The 23,374-nt window shown below is 38.4% G+C and overlaps 1 pseudogene; it reads right to left on the bottom strand.

Moving 5' to 3' along the window:
• Positions 1-17,233: 17,233 nt before the first annotated feature.
• Positions 17,234-18,585, bottom strand: LOC107525091 (ras GTPase-activating protein-binding protein 1 pseudogene; annotated as a pseudogene).
• Between the last annotated feature and the right edge of the window lie 4,789 nt (positions 18,586-23,374).

Raw genomic sequence — 23,374 nt, 5'->3', positions numbered from 1 at the left:
CGTGTGAGTGAGAATGTGTGATGCCTGTGTTTCTCTGACTGGCTTATTTTGCTTAGCATAATACTCTCTAGGTCTCACCATGCTGTCTCAAAGGCTAAGGGATCCTCCTTTTCTAAAGCTGCATAATATTCAAAGATGTAAATGTCTGAGAAGATGCTTGATATGATTTCAATCTCCTTGAACTTATAGAAACTTATTTTGTATCCTATCATGTGGTTTATCTTTGAGAATGTTCCATGTGCACTTGAGGAGAATGTATGTTCTGCAGCTTTGGGGTGAAATGTTTTGTAAACGTCAATTGAATCCATCTGTGTCATTTAGAATCACTGTTTCTTTGTTAATTTTTTGTCTGGAAGATCAGTCCAGTGAGGTCAGTAGGGTGTTAAAGCCTCCTACTATGACTGTGTCACTGTGGATCTCTCCCTTAAAGTACTGTGGAAGTTTTGTGTGTTTTTTTCAGCCTGTCTGAGTGTTGTTCTGAGGAGGGTCTTTTGTAGACAGCATATATTTGTAGCTTGTTTTCTTATCCATTCAGCTACCCCATATATTTTTATTGGATCATTTAATTCATTTATATTTAAGATTATTATTGATAGGTACTTATCTATTGCCATTTTATTTCTTTTTGCCTTTCTCTCTCTCTCTCTCTCTCTCTCTCTCTCTCTCTCTCTCTCTCTCTCTCTCTCTCCTCTCAACTTCTTATTATAGTAGTTCCTTTAACGTTTTCTGCAATGCTTGTTTGGTGGTCAGCCTTTGCTTGTTTATCAGTCGTTTTTTTTTGTTTTGTTTTGTTTTGTTTTTGTCTGAGAAACTCTTTATTTCACCATCTATTTTGAATGATAGCCTTGCTGGATAGAGTAGTCTTGGTTTCAGATCCTTGTTTTGCATTAGCTTGAATACTTCATGCCATTCCCTTCTGGCCTGTAGAGTTTCTAATGAGAAGTCAACTCACAGCCTTATGGGAGCTCTTTTGCTGGCAACAGATTGCTTTTCTCCTGCTATTTTAATATACTCTCTTTGCCTTGACTTTTTGGCATTTTAATTATGATGTTTCTGGGTGTGGACCTCTTTGGATTTTTCTTGCTTGGGACTCTCTGTGCCTTCCAAACTTATGTGACTTTTTCCTTGACCAAGGTAGGGATGTTTTCTGCCATTATTTCTTCAAACAGTTTCTCTATTCCTCTCTTATGATGCAAATATTATTACATTTCATGTTGTCCCACAGCTCCCTTAAACTGTCCTCCTGTTTTTAAACTTTTTTTCTGTTTGGTTCTCTGATTGAGTGATTTTTTTTTTTTACCAGGTCGTAATATTTGCTGATTTGATCCTCAGCTTCCTGTATCTGCTCTTTATTTCTTCCAATGTGTGTTTTATTTTTATTTCTACTATGTCATTCTTAATTTTCTTCATAGTTTCCATTTCTTTTCTCATGTTGTTGAACACCTTTATGATCAGTATTCTGAACTCTATATCTGCTGGGTTGCTTATCTTTATTTCATTTACCTCTTCTTCTGGAGAATTCTTTTGTTCTTTCACTTGGGGCTTGTTTTCTTGTCTCCCCATTTTGGCTGCCTGTTTGGATTTGTTTTTATGTATTAGGTATATCTGCTAGGACTCCCAGTCTTTTGGATGGTCTCTGGTGCTGGCCAAAATCAGACACTATGACTGGCCTTTAGTAGCTTGTTTGAAGCTTTCTGCATTCTTGTGGCTCCCTCTGTTAGGACACCAAGTCATCCATTGATTTTTAGAAAAACTTGAAGGGAGGAGAGAGGAGGAGGAGAGAGAGAGAGAATGTAGAGAGAGAGAGACATGAACGTGAGAGAGACACAAAGATTGGTTGCCTCCCACATGGGGCCCAGGTCCAGGTGGTGATTGAACCTGCAACTCAGGTATGTGCCTTTGACCATGAATCAAACCCATGATCTTTTCATGCCTTGGCAGACACTCTAACCACTGAGCCATGCCAGCCAGGGCTGGAGTCACATCTTAAAAACAATGTCAGTAATCTCTTTTGTTTATGTCATTAAACCAACATTCTGCAGGAGAGCAAGCCATCTCAAACAGTTCAATGGTGCAAGAGCAATGAAGTAGTTCTATGAGGTCAATTTATATTGTACATGAGTGTTTACTTACACACATATACTGTAATCATAGAACAGTTTGCGATAGCCAGAGAAAATGATTGTAAAAGTGTTTCCTTTCAATGTATCACTCAAAGAATCGTTTAGTCTTTTTAATGACAGTGCTGTATATTTTTGCAATTGCAGTAAGTAACTGTGGACAGCATTTTGATATCATCAATTGAAGCACAGTATGTTAATGTAAAATTAATGAGTGAAATGGCAATCTTCTTTTTAGGCAAATCACACTTTATAAAGAAGCGCCCCCTCTCAATAAGTCTGTTCTCAGGAACCAGAAAATGTGAGTATTGCTGTGAAATGTATATCTAAAGATGTGGGAGCAACTAAGGAAGAAGGTTGCTATTAATAGACAATGTACAATGATTGCGTATAAGATATAAAGGAGTATACACTAACAGAATATGCATTTACTCTTTTTGAATTTATTTGTTAATTCTTTCATATAGTCAACAATATAATTGAAACTTAACTGGTTTGTATTTAATAAAATAATTAAATAAGTAAGTAAACAAATATGTGAATGCCACCCCACATTTTCCTGCTTTTCAATAATGGTATATATTCAATGACTCTCAAAACCAGCAAAATGCATAAAGACCTAGCCTTGCTTACCATACTAATTATCACTTTCATCACTGAGGCTAAGCCTCTGATTTCCATGCCTAGTGTTGAGATACGAATCTCTTAATAAATACTAAACTGGAATTTTAACTAGAAGGGCTGTAGTGTGCTTTTAGATTCACTCATCCACAAGAGTTGAATTTCAGGAAATCCAAGGAGCTCAGGAGGGATCTTTAGAAAGCAAACCTTTGATAAACTAGACAAATTGTGTGTTGCCTCAAAATCATTCAGGAGGGTTGATCTGGTAGAAGGACAAGGTATGATGTGACACTCCATCTCAATTTGGTGTGGTTTCAAAGAAAACATTGCTCTGTGGAGCTTGTCCTAATTGCTACTTATTTTTCTTTTCTAAATTATGGTGTCTTGTGATATGTTTGTGGACTAGTAGAGAAGGATGTTGAAAATTATTTGAGAATGAAGTCACTTAGCTTTCAAATGTTTAAAAAATTTTATATGGCAATTGTAAGAAATAGAAAAAAATGTACGTGTAAGTACAATAGAAAATTACTTATGATGTTACTGCCCAAAGAAAAGCCCTCTGGCTATTTGGGTAAATAAATCTCCTTGTTGGTTCACAAGGTTTTTGCATTCATGACAATGAAGATTGTCTTTCTTCTTTCAATACTCAATCCTCTATAGCACCGGCCCATGTAAGTTATGTTACATAACAAAAAGAGATATTTAGTAAGGCTGAGAAGAATGACAGTGACTATTTTGGAACATTGCTGTTATGCTAAGAGAGGGTCCACTTCATAATAAAAGTGTTTTATTTCACTTGTAAATATTTCACTCTAAGGCTTGTTTGGGATGGGAAAACCCAACTGGAAAGCAGAACCTGAGGAATGGTGAAAGGTTTAAGTGACCAAGGACATCTTGAAGGGCGTGGTGGGAGATGTGGAGGTGAACTGGCTTGTTCTCACACTCCCTGCCCCTAGGAATTCTTTGCAAGTGGGAAGGAACTCGTAGATGGTGAGGGAAAAGTACTGAACTTATTTGCATCATTCTCTGAACTCTACTGTATGCTTGGGAAACTAGTAATCAGACATCTCTTAATGGATTATACTTTTAATTCATCCAACTGTTAGGGGAGATATATATATATTGCTTACAGAATTAATTTATTTATCTAAAAATGTGCATCACTTGTTATTGATACACAGACAAGACCTTACAGTATGGAGGCTGCTGTCAACTGAAGGAAGAGATAGCAAAGCCAGCAGGAGGCATCATAGGCCAATTGAGATAATCCTGTATATACAATCATGGACTTATTTTTCTTAATTATGATATCATGAACATTTTCCTTTGTCTTAACAAGCTCTTCATAAACACCACTTTTAATGACTGCATAATGCTTTATTTTATGGAGGTTTCATAATTTACACAATCATAGCCTAACTGTTGGACCATAGGGTTGTTTCTAATTATTTTTATTTTGTTTGTGATAATAAATAATTTCCATTAATATTTTTGTTGACATCTTAGTCCACATTTTGAATCACTTTGAGTCTAGGTATTGGATTATTGGGTCAAAGGGAACAAACACTCTTTTAAAGTTTCTGATATACCTTGCCAGATTTCTTCCCTGAGAGGTTATACTGAGGTGTGTTCTTTGCAACAGTATTAAGAGTAACTAATGTGTGGCAATTCCTTCTCCCCAGAGTCAAGCATGCCAGGGTTCTTTATGTAAAGCAGGCATAAGCTCCTGGCATCTCTGCTGACAGAGTTCTTCAGTTGTCTTGCACACAATGTCTTTTCTCTGGGATTTATGGATATTTGTTTACCTCTCCTCAGCAACTTTAGGACTGCTCTAGATTTGAATGAGAAAAGGTCATTCTGGTGACTTGCCAGGTCATAGAAAACTGCTAGAGCTTTCTGTTTCAAAAAATAAGACCAAAAAAATTTAAAAATTCCTTTACCTGGGAATTTCACTACTTTGATTATTTAAATTCTAAATAATCAAATTTTGATTTATTCAATGTTACAAGTATACTAAACATAAGTTAATTTTGGATAATTTGGAAGGTGCATATGAAAACATTTTCTTGTTCTCTGATTCTTTAGACATATTAATTATCTACCAATAACAGTTTCCTTTCATTTGACAAAATCTGACTCATTTTCAAGACCCAACTCTGTGTTCCCTCTTAGGTGAAACACTCTCTAAGCTCTGTTCTCTTCCTCACCTCTCTCTCTACCTGCTTCCCTGGCAGAGTTTGGGGCTAACTTCTTTGTATCTCTATGAAATACCTACCTCACAGTAAATGTGTATTCATGTCTGTTTCTCAGCCTAGGATGAGAATTTCTTTAGGGCCATTTCTTGTTTATCTTTTTATTCCTAAAACTTAGCACAGTGCCTGGCAGTTGTCAACTGTTTGAAAATAATTAGAATCATACCATAGATACCTGAAATGCAGTTTTGACTGAATTGCTGCAAGAATGGAATTACCCACACTGTTGTTCTAAAAATTCAAGTAATATCATTGGTCTTAAATGTATGGAAACACTTTCACATTTTGAACATATCATCTTCAATGCCAGATAGATTTTTTTTACTCATAAAACACAAGTAACTTCTAATAAAATCTCTTTTCAAATTGAAATTATCACACTAAATAAACTTCCATGTTTTTGAGAAAGACCAGTAATTTCTCAGCTAGCAAATGTAGCTTTCCTGTTAACTCTAAATAATTTGTGCATTAGGTAATTGTGATAATTATTAATTAATTTATTTGAGGAAAGCCTTCCTTTCACCTACCCTACTTAAATATATAGTACTTAAAAAGTAAAACAACCATGCACTCATCATTAATAATAACTAATGTTAATTATAGCTTGGTTCAAATCTCAACTCTATTATTTTACTATAAAAATCATTTGAAACCAAAATACTTGCATCCCTCAAAAATTTTTGAGAGAGCAAAATTCACAGCTGTTTTATAAAGAATAGTCTATTATTAGCAAGAGTTGTTGCCAGGAAAGATTTATTTATTCATTAATTTAGTTAGCCAATGAAATATTTTCAAATGCTTACTGTGTATGAGATCTAATATTTACCACTGTGATGTGCAAGAAGAAATATGTCAGAGCGACAGGAAGTGAACTAGCAGAAAAACTCATATATGTGCAAAAATTACAACACAAGTATGGTTGTATGCTTGTTATATAATCTTAGAAGATAAAAAATAAGAGAAACTTTTTGATTGAAATTGGGGGAAAAGCTTAGAAAATAAAGACATTTTTGGTTGAATCTTTAAGAGTACATAGGGTCTTAATAACTGAAAGTAGCTGGAGGTCTTCAATTCAGAGAGATTTATGGTGGCCAAGTTAGAGTGAGTGAAATATTATGGTAGTCAGAGACCATGACAAAAATTCACCAGGCAGAGGGTTTGTTGGAGAAGAGCAGTTGAAGATATTTTGGAGGGATTTAACTACAAGACTTAAGATATAAAACTATTCCATGGGACAAGCAAAGTCATTCACTGAGCATTTCTGAGTAGAAACTTAACACAAACAAATAAATATCTTATGGAAATGAATTTGAAATCAGTGTACAAAGTGGGTAAGTATTTCAAGAAACTGAAAGATCATTGCAGTATCCTAAGAGTAAGAGGTAATGAATGAAAATAAAACTTGATGTGGAGTCAGTATCAGGTGAGGTTCCCAGGTACAATGAAAATATGTTCTCTTTTTGTCATGAGAAGGGAAATTGGGTCTGGTTAGGTATCTGAGAAGTTTTGAAGTAGTGAGAGGAAGATGGAGATTGAGGGCTTTTTGAGGGAAGAGAGAAGGAGCTTGTCAAACAAACTTTAGCAGGCCTGGAAGGGTGCTCCACAAACCACAGGCAGCAGAGCATCTAGCAGTCTACGCTGAAGACACAACCGCCAACTGGGGACCGAGGAGGGGCTGTGGACCCGCCTTCCCCCTGCTTTTCTTCCTTATCCTTTCTTCTTCATCCCTCTGCTCTCGCCTTTAAGAATTTTGACCTGCTGACAAAAAGGTTGCCACAGAGGTTTTGGATCCAGGGTCATCCCAGATTCAGCTCAAAGCCATCAGCTGCATCAGCTTAACTTGTTGCTGTATGAGCCTGGGGGTGAGGGGAATATAGAGTAGGAGAGATCAAACAGAGTTGTTTAGGAGAATTAATGGAACTTGGTAACTAATTAGATATGGAAGGAAAAGGAAAATAAAAATAAGGACAACACTAACTCCATGATTTTGTGTCTGGGTAACCAGGACAATTTCAAAAGAAGAAATTGGTTTGTTGATGGGACCTTAACTAAAGCTTATTTAGTCTAATCTCACTTCCAGGGTTCAGATCCCCTCTACATCATCTTGCCAAGGGAAGGTTCACTGTAAGAATGAACATCTTCAGTAATAGGGAACATTCTATCTCCTCTAAGAGTGCAATCTACCTTTGACATTTCATTTCAGATTTATTGAGTTCATGGTAAAAAGAAGTTGTTTATATTGTTGGAAATACAGAATTTTAAGTCATTACAGAGACCAGAATTGGAGATAAAGATTTGGAGCCAAGTAGATGAGTTGATATTGTGACAAGTATTGAGGAGAAGCAGTCAATGGTAATAGAGAAAAGCAATGAGTAGGGAACCATGACTGGTCTTTGGAGGCCAGGGGAGAGGGAGAGGAACCACAATGGAAAAGAAGACTAAGGGAGGAAAAAATTGATTACATATAGTACTGTCATGGAAGTTAGGAAAAGAGAGTTTCAAAAGAGGGTGAATAATGGCAATTGCTGCAGAGGATGAGCAGAAAGAATAAGATAAGAAAAAGTCCTTCCATATTCTTCTGGATCGGATCTTCATAGTGTGATTTGATTATCTTGTTAGAAGTCATTTCGTAGAACATTAAAGCACGGCCATATTTAAAGTTAAGGATAAAATTACATTCTAAATTTAAATATAAATAATTTATTCTTTTCAAATTGTTTGAAACTTATGCATGAGCCAGGTTTATTACACTGTATAGCTTCTTCCTTGTTAAAGGTGAACATTTAAATATTAAAATCAGGGAACCCTGAGATAGTATATTGTATCCAATTGGACAGTATTGAAGTTTTGAGTATATTGTGTATATTTTTGTATGAATGCTTCCTCAAGTGTTTTTCTACTGTTTTAGTGGACTCCATGGTGAAGTGGTTTGAGATATGAATGCATTTTTGGGAAAGATGGTTCAAGTCTGTCATAGGTTGTCAGTGTATGTCCATGATTATTTCATTTTAATCTATACTGGACATTTCTTCATATCACAGAATCACTGACCATGAAATTTGGCAGAAGTGCCAATTTTGTTCACTGTAGGGCTAGCACTAGCAGGATACAGGATATTATAGATCAGACATAAAGTGTTTTATCACTGCTGCCTGGGAAAGCTCTATGGTACCTGAGGTTACTTTCTACAACTTGTTACCTAACCTATGAACCTGAAAATCATGTATAAATCATTTATTTTGTTTTATATAGATAAAGATACTGTTGAATAGCAGGCCTATATGAGGGGTTCAGGAAAGCATTCCTCAGGAAAAAAAGTTCACCGCAATGACCTCACTATAAAGCCTTGAAATTCACACATTATTTGCATTTTGGGAATCCAGTTAAGCTATTGACTCATAAATATATTGACCTGGTTAGTTAGCCCAGCACATTACATTCCTTCCCTTCTATCAGTGGGATGAAGGGTAAGGACATTTTGATGAAAAAGGTGTTTGGGGAAGTCCAGAATTTGGGACATTCTCTGGAAGGGCATGCTGTGGGCACCAAGGTGTGGGGGAATCTGAAGATAGTGAGGACACTTGTTCCTGGGGACTGGCGAACAGTCAAAGATAGCAAGGATAGTTGAGGGGCTAGGATAGCCCAAGGGATACTGTTTCAATCAGCATACTCATTAGTTTTCCTCTTTCATTCAGTTGAATAGGCTTGTCTCTGGTGCTCAGAAGAATCACTAATAAGCTCTCTTGAAGCTACAGGAAACAATAGTAGGGGCAAGCTTTGGAGAAGCCACACCAGAATTCAAATACAATCTCCATCACTTTTAAGTTGTAAAATTTGGGAACATTGCTAGCATTCTTTGAGTTGCTTTCATCTGTTAAATCAACATATCTTCCTAAGAATGCTGTTACAGGAGCAAAATGCAATAACAGACATTAAATACAATCATCCCATCAATGTTTCTTTCTTGCTTTTGGCCCAAACTACATTTCATACTAACAGGGTGGAGGACGTGAGGAGGCTGTTCCCAATGAAGATTCCCTCCTGGGCTGCTTTGTGTGTGTTTCTTGAGGTTCTGTCCCCATGTAAGCAGTGTTCTCTCTGCCAGAGGCAAGTTGGGCTTCACCCATGCGTGACCCAAGAAGAGCCCTGGCCTTGGTTTCATGTTCCACTGCTGCCACATGGAAATGCTTAATAATTTTTGAAATAGGGTCCTGGTGTTTCATTTGGTTTGAACCCTAAAGATTATGTGCAGGTTAGAGGATGTTCACTTGGTGACATGGGCACTTTCCCCCTCTGCTTTCCAAAGAGATGAACCATTTGGAGGTAGTGACTAGGCCAGGTGCCTGCTGTGGGGAAAGTGAGGAAGAAAAATGAGAAAGGCTCTTGGGAAATTCTTTTTCTGGTGTGAAAGAATAAGAAAAAATAATGAAAGAAACATACTTTATACTGAGGTTTATTTGGTCAGTGAAAGCAATGTGGGAAGTCAAGATGAATATTTAAGTATATTCCTTCTCTACTTCTTTATATTACATATTTGGAGCCTTAAAATATACATACTCACATAAACACAGACCAAATAATACAACTGCCAAAGGATTTAGATATTTTAGGGCACATTAGTTTTTCGTACTTTTAGTTGATGTCTAAACACAGTCCTTCGAAGTGAAAATTCCCTCATCGAATTTAATTTATTCACATCTTTAAGCTGACTATCTAACTGGTTTTTATGACAGGGTTATGCTGAAGCTTTATTTCCAGCCTCTAAAAGCAAAGACCAATGCTCTGCAGAGTATTTTCATGAGGGAGAGGAGACAGAAATGATTTCAATAAACTTGCACATTTATTTTGCCTAACTTGGGCCCTGATGCCTAGGCAACTACTCCCTGACTGAATTAACAAATAATAGAAATCTGTGCTTTTGAAGTCTGCCACCCCTAATGCTAGCCCATGATTTGGGAGTCAACAGGAAGCAGGTATGAAGGGAGAGTTGCCAAGAAAGGTCAGAATCAAAACGAAGACTCAGGAACCATTAAACACAGTTGATGTGGTTCATAATGACACTGAAAGCAATCATGCTATAATATATAAGGAGATGTTGTCAGAGTATCTTTACTTGCTGTCTGGAGAAAATTTCAGAGACTTTAAATAGCCAGAAAAAAGCATCAAGATAAGGCTGAGCACAGGAGCCTCCTTTGTGACATTGCTTTCAGTCAAAGACCCAGAGGGGTTGGGGCTGGAAGAAGAGAGAGAGATGGACTTTTCATTGGTTAATCACCTCTGACCAAGGCGTATCACCTATAAAATGAAGCTCAGTGTTGGAGTAAAGAAAAGGAGGAGAGGAAAGATTTTCCTTTGATTTTCCTTTAGATTTTTGACTAGAATAAGGATTAAAATTCCAAAATTACCATGTGAAAGCCAAGTCACTGGATATTGTCTAATTTAAAACAAAACAACAAAAGACATAACCACAAACCTTTTCTTCACAGTTAAGAAACTTTCTGAGCATGGTCTCTCTCATAAGCCAGAGAAATTTGGGTAAGCATCTAAAATGTTAATTAAATGTATTAGTGGACATGAGAGGACTTGGGAAAGTATAAAACGCCATTTAATTTCTTGGTGGTATTATTATTCATTAAAATAAATTAAACCTAGATTTGAAGCTTGTAAGAAACATGAAAATTATTCTTAGCAAGAGGACATAATTGGAGGATAAAGTCGTTTTCACCAGGGAAGAAAAATCGGGACCTCCAGGGAACCAGGGGATCAGGGTGACTGCGAAATTCAGAGAAAAAAGGTGATGATGGTTAAAGTCAACTTCCGGAAATAAAAAGCCAAACATCCATTCCTAACTTTAAAAAGCGGGGGAAAGTTTTACATTGGAATGCTGACAAACCAACAGGAGGCTATCAAATGATTTGGAAAATGGAGAGCAAAGTTAGTAGCATGTTGCTAGGCAACAGATTTCTAAACTGACTTCTCATTTCTTAAAGGTCTGGCACAATGTTTTGGTTTTGCTCAAACCAGCTCTTTATTTACATATTCATTGTGAATTAGAATGACTGTTCTCAGAATAAGACTGGCTAAGCCAGAAAGAGCACAATTGCAAGCAATTAGAATACGATTAGAAAGCCAAAAGTTGGGCAAGTAATTAGGTACTTGCTATGTGGGGTGAAGTAATGGCTACCTAATGCTGTTTTCACCAAAAAAAAAAAAGTTTCATGTGACCAAGACAATTCTTAATTAGAGCTCCAAATCAAAAAGAATTACAGATGACCAAAAAATTTATTGCAAAAGATAAAATGACCCACTAAAGACAAATGGCTGAGAGGCTGACGGCAAAGAAAGTAAAGAGTTGTCTTTTAGGAAAGGATCCCAGATGTGTGTTCAAGGGTCATGTTCCACAGGAGGCTGTCCCCTGTAGGTCATCACTTCACAAACATGCAAGATGGGTTGCTGCTAATTCTCAGGTGTTGACTCCACCCCTACCATGGAGGGGCTCATGGGGGCAGCAGATAAGCCCCAGGCCCACATGCCCCTGGTTCAGTGGATGGGTCTGACTGGAGTAGATGGAATCTGTGGTCTTTGAGATGAAAGCCTCTCTGAGTCTCCCTTACAACAGAGCCACTTCATCAATTTTCCTAATGTGGAAAAAGACTAAAAGATAGAGGGAGGGAAGGAAAACACTTTTGGTGCTTGAGAAAAAGGGAAGAATTTGATTAATGTACATCTAGGGAGTGAACCAGTTCTCAGGGAAAATAATCTTTGATCAATGGTATGAAGAAGCATCTTTCAAACCTCCCAGATTCCAGCCATTGTCAAAGGAACAAAAAGAAGCTGTTTCAGAGCACAGCTGTTGTTATTAAAAATAAAACCAAAACAAAACAAGAAAAGGAAAAGAAAAATGGTGACATATCATCATCTCAAATGAATTACCTGGAACAACTCCAAATGAATAATGTTTCTCATCACAATTCACTTCAAAAATGGAGAGGCAATGTTTGGGCCACCATGTCAGTAAAAACACAGATCTGGGAGAGCTCAGGATGATTTTGTTACTGGTCACCTTTTTCCTACAGAACGGTGCCCGTGTCAGTGTTATGTAGACATCCTCTAAAAAGAACAAGTTGACCTATCAAATATTAGGAAGGAAACTAACTTTGATCAATTGTCTACTGTGCAACACGGGTTATCTGATTTAAGTGGCAATTTTTTTTCCCCCTGAGAATTTATACTGTATGAAATTGCTAAGAGAAAATATGGGTTCTCTGTCCTTACATTAACAACCAATGGGCAGATGCATGAGAGTGTGTGCAATAATTTCATCTCACGTAGGTGATGTGCAGTTTGTTCAAATAGGTCCTTTTGAACTTAAATGTCAGTTTTTAATGTCAGCTTTTTTGAGAAAGGTGTATTGCCCCTTGATTATTTTCTTTCTGTTTATTTTTTATTTTTATTTTTTTAATTTTTTATTTTAAATATATCTTTTTATTGATTTCAGAGAGAGGAAAGGAGAGAGAGAAACATCAATGATGAGAGTCATTGATCGGCTGCCTCTTGCACGCCCCTACTGTGGATGGAGCCCGCAACCCGGGCATGTGCCCTGACCGGGAATCAAACCCCGATCGGCTGGATCCTAGGTCTCCGCTCAACTGCTGAGCCACGCCCGGCTGGGCTCTTTCTGTTTAATAGCCAAGCACAAATGTAAAGGTTTTGGATGTTTGACTTATTTGTTCCAATCCTCTCTATGAAGTATTGCATATACAGGCAGATTTTTTTTTTTACTTGTTTTTCCTTCAGAAGATACAAAAGTATGAATCCAGGACTCTGATTCCTTCACTCTGAGCACCTGTGTGGGTCACCCACAACCAGCTGCTGAAACGTTACTGGCTTTTCTCTTCCTATTGCTAGCTGCATATCTGCTTGATGTATTACTGTTGCTGTCAAACGCATTTATAAGCTCTAAAGTTCCTCAGCAAAACTGTGCAATATTTGTAAAGCCTGTTCTACTTTGCTGGTCAGAAAAGGAGTTGTTGCTGCATTATTATGTACCTGTCTAGTGAAATGCATCTGAGTCTTCACCAGTGGACTCACCTCATTGGAGGGCTGCCTGTGATAAGGATTCTAGTGGCACTTGTACTGCTAGTGTTGGATCTGCAGGGTGTCTCGGTCATGCTTGGCAGGGTGCAGCTGCAGTGACTCTCCATTCACAGCTGCCAGCAGTGCAAGGATGGCAGCCTTCTTGATTAGCACTTCTTTGCCCTCACCTCAGGAGCAGGCTCCTCAGCCTGAGTCCAAGAGAGCCCCTGGGGTTCACATAGCTGCTTTCATGAGATGTAGACAGAGTCCAGATTTACACAAAGCCCCATGCGTTACACCAGGGCTCAGGTCTGTTGACTTTTAGGTGTGATTCCTGGTCCACACTGATCAACATTTTTTCAAGGTCCTGTTGATTGCCTTCATATGGTTTTCCACTCTGCTTCCTGGGGCACGGCATGTCAGTGTACTGCTGAGAGAGCATAAATCAGTGACAGCTCACAGTCCTTTATCTCTAGTGAGGATCTCTGACTGTAAGAAGGGTCTCTGGTTCAAAACCAGATGTACTGATCTGGGTCCACTGGAGTCTGGGCTTAATGTGTAAGCTGAACTGGAGTTTGCCATAAAGTGTGGAGCTAAATAGTTCCTTTTCTTCCATAGGATAGAGTGAAATTGCTCAAAGAAGCATTTGGGATTGAAGATCACACTAGTTGAAAAGCTATAGAAGGAAAAAAAATAAGTTTTTTAAGATTAATTACAACATTTGTAAAACCATTCTTTATCTTTTCACAAAACAAACTTGCCATTTGGACTTGTTAGTGTTAGTTTTTATTGAAATCTGTTTTTACGATTGCTTCTTTTTGATTAATGGAAAGGAGTCATTTTATTTTTCTTCACTGTAATAAAAATCAAGCTGTCTTAAGGTGCCCTTCAAAATAGAAATCAAGAGATGATTTAAATAGAATATTAATACTGCTCTTTTAAACTTCTGGTTTTTAAACTCTGGTTGAATAAACTAAAATTTAAGCCGATTTCTTCTCTAGAATGCAATCTATATTTTGTACAAATATGAGCATTTACGACAGAACTTGATCACCCGGTTTCATACATTCGTTCCTGTTTACAGGCAGCAGGGAGAATAATGCTGTGGCTCATTCTTTGTGTACCTGACGAGGCCAGACAGAGTGTGTGATTGGATGAATTTGGGCATCTCAATCACTTTATTGTAGCTATTGTTATAGTTTAGGCTTCATGGGGCATACTTTTAAATTCAAAACTACAGAGTAGATTTTTCTTTGAAAAATGATTTCTCAGTTTCCAGTGATAAGGCTGTTTAGATTCAGGCCGTGATCTGAGAACACAGTGGAGTGTACTTCACTATGTGGTGATTTACTTTAACCTTATCTTACAGCAAATCTTAAAACTTCTGCCAAGTCTGATGTCTCCCAGAAGCTCTGAGGCCCTCTTGTAATCTTTAGCGGGTATCAGGATTATTTTCATGGCGTTGCCTTAAAATCTCTTTTATCTGATCATCCTGAGTTCTTTTCTGCCACCAAGTTTGCATCAGCTAGTACATTCAAATGCCATTTCTCAATCTTTCTTTCCTTAATATCTTCCTTCCTCCCTGAGACTTTTTAGACATTTTTTCCTAACTCCTCCCTTTCCTCATGAAATTTTAATACTTCAGATATACTGTATATCTCTTTATGTACTGTGGCCCTTGGTATAAACACCAAACATTGCAATACTAAGTTTTTGCCTCCCAAGGGCCAATTTTCATCACCTTGGGGCAAAATATTTCTCCCCAACCAGTCCTGTACCCATACTAAAATATATACACATTACTGCCAAGTAAATATTGCATTTTGTTTCCTTAAAACACTACATATGACTAAAATCTTTTGAAATGATTGACTACTGCTTGAAAGGTACTTACACTTAATGTACGTTTGCACTGAAAGACTTTAAATATTCATCTCCTCCTGATAATGTCAGCACCACAGATCCTGGACTGTTAGGGGCAGTGAGGATACAGCTGAACTCAAGCTGGACATCAGAAGATTGCTCTTGGCCTGCAAGTGTATCACCAAAATTTAGCCCAATCCACTCTGGAAGTGAAAGTGCTTCAGTTAAGCCTTGTCTGCACATTGCACTCATTCTGTGGGGTCTCTACTATGGCTTCAAAGCAACAAAGATTTTCTTCCTCCTAAATCTTTTCTACTTGATTTTGGCACCTTCAACCATAAAGATGCAATTTCCCTTTCTCCACCTCAATGTTGAGTTTTGGCATCAAAGAGAGCAAATACAGAAGAGTAGGAATGAAAGAGGAAAGGAGAGAGGAAGAAATAGGAGGAGACATTAGAAAATGTATTAAAAAGTGTCTGATACTAGGGGGATAGAAATAAGGGAGTGTTTGAGAATTGCACTAAAAACCTGTAGACACAGAATCTGCCCAATAAACTTTTGCTAATCAATATCTTTGTTTTACAATGGGGTAAAGATGATGAGGAAGGCACGTATAGGGAGGTTAAGTGATTTGTCCTAGGTTACACAGCTAGTAACCTGCAGAATCAAGATTTGAACCCAATAGACTGTTCCTGGAGTCCATCCTCGTCATCTGGTCCCCTTTATGTCTGCACAGAGAACCTGCCCAGGTTTCCTAGATAGTTCCCTTTGCTAGCCCCATCTTCTTCGAATTGGTGTTTCTTCCTGGAGCAAGGTTTTTTGTTTTGTTTTGTACTAACATCTTTTATTCAGTTTTAACCATACCAGTGAGAATAAAAATTGTCAGTTTTTCCAAAGGCACTTTCTGTTTATCAAATCCTGTATTTCTCAAAGGTGTTTGAAACATGTAGAAAATAAGTAAGAAATATCCCAACAAGTGAAATATACCAAATGTCAGTAATCAGTGAGACACATATCTTTGGGGAAATGGCTGTTGAAAAAAAAATCCAGTCTGTATATGCAAAGTAAAGCAGGGAAATTCAGTCTTTTTTTTCCTTCTTAAAAAATCCTTTTTTTTCTAAAATATTCCACAAAACTGGAAGTGAAGGACTAAAAGTGAGGAGAGGTGCATATATTCTTTCTGATTGGTATTTTGGGATTCTTAGGATATATTCCTAGAAGTGGGATTACTGGGTTTAATGGCAGGTCAATTTTTAATTTTTTGAGGAACCTCCGTACTGTTTTCCATAGTGGCTGCACCAGTCTGCATCCCCACCAGCAGTGTACTAGGGTTCCCCTTTCTCCACATCCTCGCCAGCACTTGTTGTTTGTTGATTTGCTGATGGCAGCCACTCTGACAGGTGTGAGGTGATATCTCATTGTTGTTTTAACTTGCATCTCTCTGATGATTAGTGACTCTGAGCATTTTTTTATATGCCTCTTGGCTACCTGTATGTCCTCTTTGGAGAAGTGTTTATTTAGGTCCTTTGACCATTTTTCAATTGGATTATTTGTCTTCCTTTTGTTAAGTTGTATGAGTTCCTTATGTAGAGCTTATGCACCCTTATATTCATGGCAGTGCAGTTTACAATAGCTAAGATCTGGAAACAGCCCAAGTGCCCATCAGTAGATAAGTGGATAAAAAAGCTGTGGTACATTTACACCGTGGAATACTATGCAGTTGTAAAAAAGAAGGATCTTTTACTCTTTGGGACAGCATGGATGGAACTGGAGATTATTATGTTAAGTAAAATAAGCCAGTCAGAGAAAGACAAGTATCACATGATCTCACTCCTATGGGGACTATAATGAACAAAATAAACTGATGAACAAATAGATCCAGAAACACAGAAGCATGGAACAGACTGAGGAATCTCAGAGGGAAGGCAGGGGTGGGGGAGAGGGTTCGAGAGATTAATCAAAGAACTTATATGCATAAATCTATAACCCATTGACACAGACAATAGTATGAGGAAGGCCTGGGGGTGGGACTGATGTGGGGTGGAGGAGATCAATGAGGGGGGAAGGGGTACTTCTGTAGTACTTTTAACAATAAAGATAAATAAGTAAAAAAAAAGGTGAGGAGAGGGAAGGGGAGGGGCTGGAAAACCCATTATTAACACAAAAAGTAAAATGAACAAACTTAAGCAGTTTTTAAGAGACCAGGGTCATACTGCAAGATGCCAAACAATGGTTGAAGAAATTCACCATTCTGCAGGAACAGAGGCTTGTACTGCTATATGGAGATCAGTGAAGAGCAATTCACTGCTTTGGAGCAATTCCCTTTCCCACTCCAAGTCCTGGTTTCTGCACCATGCCTTCACAGGGAGGGCCTTTCATTCTACCACCCAGCCCACATGGAGGGCCTCCAGTCCCCACAGATGGTTATCTTGCTGGTCCCCTTCCCGGGCAGCTGGAGTCTTCTTCTCTTCCACATTTAGATGGACCTCACTCTGAACATGATGGTCCTGTTGCTAAGGACCTTTTGGACAGGCTCAGAATCATCAAACACACGAAACCAAAGTTGGGTAATTTTCCGCTGCTGTTATGCACAGCTCCACCACATTTCTCTAATTTTGAAAGAAACCTTTAAGCTCTGATTTGTCCACCTCATGAGGCAGATTGCCAATGAAGTAGTTCAACATCATCTTGCTCAAAGATTTGTCTAGGTCCCCTCTGTAAAGGAATATTTATTCGTTGTTCTTGAACTCTTTGATCCCTTTGAGGCCTCTGCTATGGATCTGAGATTCAGGCTTAGGCTCTGGGCGAGGCTGTGAAGCTAGTACTTTAACAACATGTGGAGGTATCCCAGTAACCAGAACAGCATCACTGGGTGGAGGTTCTTACTGGTCACGGATGCCCAGGAAAATGCCAAGTCTTCCTGCAATGTGTGAGCAATGTCTGTAAGTGCTGGAGATTATTCTGAGCATCCTTGGGAGAAGTTTCCTCCAATTCTGGCTCACACTTTTCCTCTTGGATTTCAGATACAGGTTCTTGCTCCAGTTCTGGTTCAGGATCAGGCTCTGGTTCAGCAAGAGGTTCCTCTAAATGTTCTTCAAATCATTTCTGACAATCTGATAACAGAAAGTTCCATAATCATTAGGTACCACCTCAGGTGACTGCTGTCTTTCTTCAGGTTCCTCTACTTCTTTCTTAGAGGCCTCCTGAGGCTCAGTGACAAAGCCACCAAAGTCATCATGGTATCTGAAGATACCATTGTGAACGTAGAAGTTATTTGCAACAGGGATCTCAGGAGCAAGGACAAATGTTTGTATGAATCTCCTCAAAGCCTGGTTGTTGTTAGAGAGCAACCCCATCACCTGGACCACCACACCCTCATTCAGAGTGGCATGTGCATCAACATGGCCAATCTTAGTGTGGCAATTGGTGAGGTTTTGTGACATCACTTTTCTGTGGATTTCTTTCTGTCCGTAGACTGCACCTGCTGGCTTTCCATTTTAATCCAATCCCCCATGGACATAAGAAGAGGTCTTTCCACATAATCTGTGTAGCATGCCTGGGACCTGGTTTAGCAGTGTGTAATACTGTCTCATGAATTCCTGCCCAACCAGTAGGGGACGAGGCTTCTCTATAACCATTGCTTTGGTCATTTCAACCTGTGCGGCTGAGTGGGAGAGGAACAAGATTTGCTCCACAGCTTGGAGGAAGGAAAAAGCCCTCACGCCACTGTGTCCCTGGAACAATATTTTTCAAATTGTCCTTAGCAGAACTCTTTGGTGATGTCACTCAACTTTTAGTGTTTCAAAGGCTTCCTCAAATATCTCATTTAAAATGCAGATTTGCATGCTCCATGCCTGAAAGAGGAAGATCCAGAGGCTCTAAGTGGAGCCCAGAAATCTATCTTTCTAAGTACTCCCAGTGACTGTCCTTCTGGTGGCTGGGCACTCATTTCAATCAGAGCAACTCCATCCACATTGTATCTGTTGCATTATTGGGCTTCTGCCTAAGATTTCCCTCAGGTGAGGATTCTTCAACCATGACAAGTCAGAAAACCTGGTCTCAGTGGTTACTCACATGGAGGTCCTGGGCCTCTTTTTGGGAACATTATAAGAAATCATTTTTGATTAATGAATTACTAACAATTTTAAGTACAGAAATATAAGTATAATGTGTATATTTTATTAGTATTATTTTATTTGATTTCTACATTATTGGGCCAATTACAAAAATTTGTACAATATAATAATATTTTAAAAGTGAGGAATGCATTATAAAGGGAAAAATTGGTTAGAAAAAGGAGATAAAGATGAGATATATTTATACAAAATATATGCTGCATGATCCAATATGTTTACTAGATCTGGACAAATTGGCCTGTGATCTTTCTAGCAGCTCAAGCAAAAAAAAAAGCTATCTGTGTTTTGATTCTTTGCAAGAAATCACTTGCTCAGAAGGAGTACAGCCGTTCTCAGGACCCCAGGGAAATTGCTCCCGCTGTAAGACAACAGTGTGTGCTGCTCTGGGTGGCATCTTCACAGTAAATCCAATTGTGAAGTTCATCTGCCATTTCTTACACTTTCTCATGGGTAGTTTGAGAGGGAAAGTAATCTAGTCAGGTGCTAAACTGAGAAAGGTATGCCACTCTCCAATGGTCAAGAATGCATTTTAAAGCAGTTAGACTTCAGGATATGCTTGTCAAACTAAGGTCTGTGGGCCAAATGTGATTGTATTTGTATTTATAAGAGGCTGAAAAAAAGGATAATAATAATTCATGACATGAAAATTATATAAAATCCAAATTTCAGTGTTCATGAATAAAATTTTATTGGAACACATCATACTATTTATTCACATATTTTCTCTGCCTGCTTTGTGCTACAACAGGAGAGTTACACAGTTGTGACAGAGACCATATGGCCCACAAAGTCTAAAATATTTACTAGCTGGTCCTTTAGAGATAAAGTTTGCCTGCTATAGATTATTGAGAAAGGATGGACTGTATATCCTTCAGTCTTGTTTTTCTCAACAGAACAATGCCACTACAGAGAGGCATTGAGTTAAAAGTTATAATCTCTGATGGGTATAGAGTGTGTATATGAGATTTTTCCTCCTATTAAAGTAGATACACTTTTAAACAGTCATTTGAGCTGTGGGTAGAGACATTCCCCCTCTCGTGAAAGTTGAAAAGCTCATATTATATATTTGTGATGTGAAACCACAACCATGAGCACACATATATATGGGAAAAGACATGTTGTTGAACCAGCAGGATCAGCTGTTACTGAGTGTCCCTCTTACTATTTGCTACTTGTTCATCCACTCTTTCATCTGCCAATGTATTCTAAGGGACACCTGGGGAGAGAGCACCAAGGTTTAAGAAAAATATATGCCAGAAAACCTACTTGACAATCAGTAATTCCAACTTCTTACTATGAACTGTTTGTCTGACATTACTGGAGTTTACTTGTGCAATATTTTGGCCCAGCTTATAGGGCACTATTATTTTATGGAAACAGTTTGAGAATGATTAGTTTAAAACAGAAGCGGAGTCTATTGCAAGACTGGTGTCTGGAACTTTACAAGGCAAGGAGCATGTGGTAGTGACTCCATTATCAACAAACAACTATATGATTTTATCATGATAGTGAATTTTACACAGTCTGGGCGCCTGGTTATGTATGTTCCTAAAAGTGCAAAATGTAAACATCACTCACAAGCTTGTTTTGGGCTCATTAGAGTAAGCATATATTCTATGCTTACTGACCATAGAGTACCAATCTCCTGACCATATGAGTCTGTGTGGCAACAAAATTCTTAGGATCCTCTTTTTTTATATGTAGATTACTAAAGTTAGGTAGGGTATTTCCTTCCTAATAATGTTCCAAAGATGTAGAGAAGTCTGTCCTGGCTTTTGCCGCCAATCTGTGTTTAGAAATGTCACCAATAATTTGTAGCCTGGAAGTGCTTGACTTGTGGACCCCTGGTGCTAATTGGATACACTGATTTCTGCAAATTCCCCACCTGTCATCAACTCAGCAGTAGGTGTGATATTGAAGCTCTAATGAACCCAGGGATAACTTTAAATAGCCATTTGGATTTCTTTTGATGTTATTACTGGGTAAAAAGTTTGGATTTTTAGGGAGGGAACTACATATTTTTTTAATAGTCTCTTGTAACTTTTGATTAGGATCCAAGCTGTTTAAGAAGGAGGTCAGGTTTTTTCCTGGAGGACACCCCATTCTTCTAGAAAGGTTGTTAGAATTTAGGAACTCCATCAGGTGGAGCTTGGTCAGAATCTGCAGGGAAAATGAATCTGGAATTCTTGTTAACTAAGAACTGACTTATTTCACAGCAACAGTAGAAAACTCCATTCAGAGGAGTGGGGTGCAGATACTTGAGGCTCTGGGTTGTTTCCTATTTGTTTTGCTTTGATAGCTGTTTTCTCTGGTGCTTCAGTTTCAGAGCTGAATTCACTTGCAATCCCTGGGAGTTTCCTGTCTCTATAAGCAGACACTGTCCTCTCACAGGGTACTGCTCTTTGGGAGAAACATGTATATATTTGGATGCCCTCCAGCATGCATCGCTGGTATTTTAATTCCACAAATGAAACTACTAGTGTCCCTTTCTTAAGGGGGCCCTCACAGGAGCTGTTTACAATGGAGGGGACTTGGGCTGCTTTGTCCAGATTGACAACATTTCTAGTTGGACTCAAGAGAGGTGGTCTTTGTCAGAATATACTTCTTATGTTATCTAGGGCAGAAATAATTGTTACTTTCTTATGTTCGGCTAGATGGAAAGAATGTAAAATGATTCTTCTCCATATATATCCCTTCAGCCCACTTGAAAATGCCACAAGGACCCAAATGTTCTTATGAAATTCATGTTTATTGTTAAGAAACAGTTTGCTTTTATGGCAATGAAGAACTTGAATGCCAGCAGGGAAAACACTCTTATCCCATTATACCATTTGCTCAAAATAGCAATTTATTACCCTATTCTCATAAATGAAGGTTCAATTGCTATCAACTCAAATAACTTAGCCAATGTTATTCTTGTTCGTGCAGCTCTAGGGCCCTTGCTGTGGCTTTCATCCACACACCAAAATAGACAAGTGAGGAAAGGCTTGTTAAGTTATGCAGCCTGGCAATCTGATCCCAGTGGATATTCCCTCTGGTGTGTCTTTCTGAGGCCCTGACTTGCCTGGATTTGAATAATGCATCAGGACTTGAGAGTCTTCCCTAGGAGTTGATCATATATTCTCTTCTTGATTTTGGCGTTTAAAATGTCTTGATGTATTCAATCATTCTTGGGAATGCCGGTGCCGGGTCTCTGCCTACAGAACCCTCACTCACGCTCCTCCTGTATTTTCTGAGACTTACTCATCAGGGGGATGTGGGGTACCTTATAGCTCTGCTTCCTAGTCATCCTTGTGCTAAACTCTGTTGCTTTGGATTCCTTCACCTGCACTGTTTTGTTGCTGCATATCTAAGAATTCTCTTCATATTTCTCAGCCCCTTCAGTTTTCATGCTATAGATGTGTCAATGTGAGAGAAAAGAGACACCAGAAGAAAGAATATGGACTAGAAGAGCTCCTTACTAAGGGCACAATGAGTGAGCAATTGGTCTCAGGGCTGATTTGGAGTAAGAGTCGCCAAAATGGAGAAAAGACTGGAGATGTTGGCTTTTCAAGCTCTGAGACGGGATCTGTGAAACTGAAAAACAGGCTCCTGCAGTCCTGCCACCTGCTCTTTTTTTGGATCAAATTGTTGGCCTGGGCTTTAAATTTGAACTAGTTTCCTTTTAAGCTGCTGTTTCTCTTATATTTGTTCTGTTTTCTCACTATGGTTGCATTTCTTTTATATAACCACAGACTATAATATTCAGACTGGAAATCCTTGAGATCACCCCTCCAACCCCTTTAAAGCAGATATAAAAAATCAGGCCCCAGGGCGGTGGTAACTTCTTCAAGGTCACCTAGCAAGCTGGTACAGGAGCTAAGACTAGAAGCCCATCTCCTGAATTCCAGGCCAAAGCTGCCTGCTCTAATGAATATAGCTGGTTCAATCTGTTGAACTCAACATAAGGTAACTTTTGCCGAAGTAGCTGCCTCCACGTGTGCTCAGAAAGTAATGGTATGCATCATCAATTTGTCAGTGAGAAATGGCAAGTGAAAGAACTCAGAGCACTGAGAGAAGAAATGTCAGATAATTCTTCCATTAGCCTTACTCTTCTATAGGAAAACTGAAATTAACATAGCCTGTAACACCAAATTAAGTGATTTGACTTGGAAGCTAGTCATTAACATTTTCTGTTTTTTCCCCTTTCATAATTTAAGGTATTTTTCTTCTTTTTAAAAAGAAATAATAAAGAATAAAATTTTGAGGCAGATGTTCTAGGCATTATTTAATCATCCAAAGTATCTTTATCTATTATCCCTAAACC

Source organism: Miniopterus natalensis, chromosome 1, assembly GCF_054644295.1.
Source record: "Miniopterus natalensis isolate mMinNat1 chromosome 1, mMinNat1.hap1, whole genome shotgun sequence".
Lineage (NCBI taxonomy): Eukaryota > Metazoa > Chordata > Mammalia > Chiroptera > Miniopteridae > Miniopterus > Miniopterus natalensis.
This window is presented reverse-complemented; position numbering and strand designations above follow the sequence as displayed.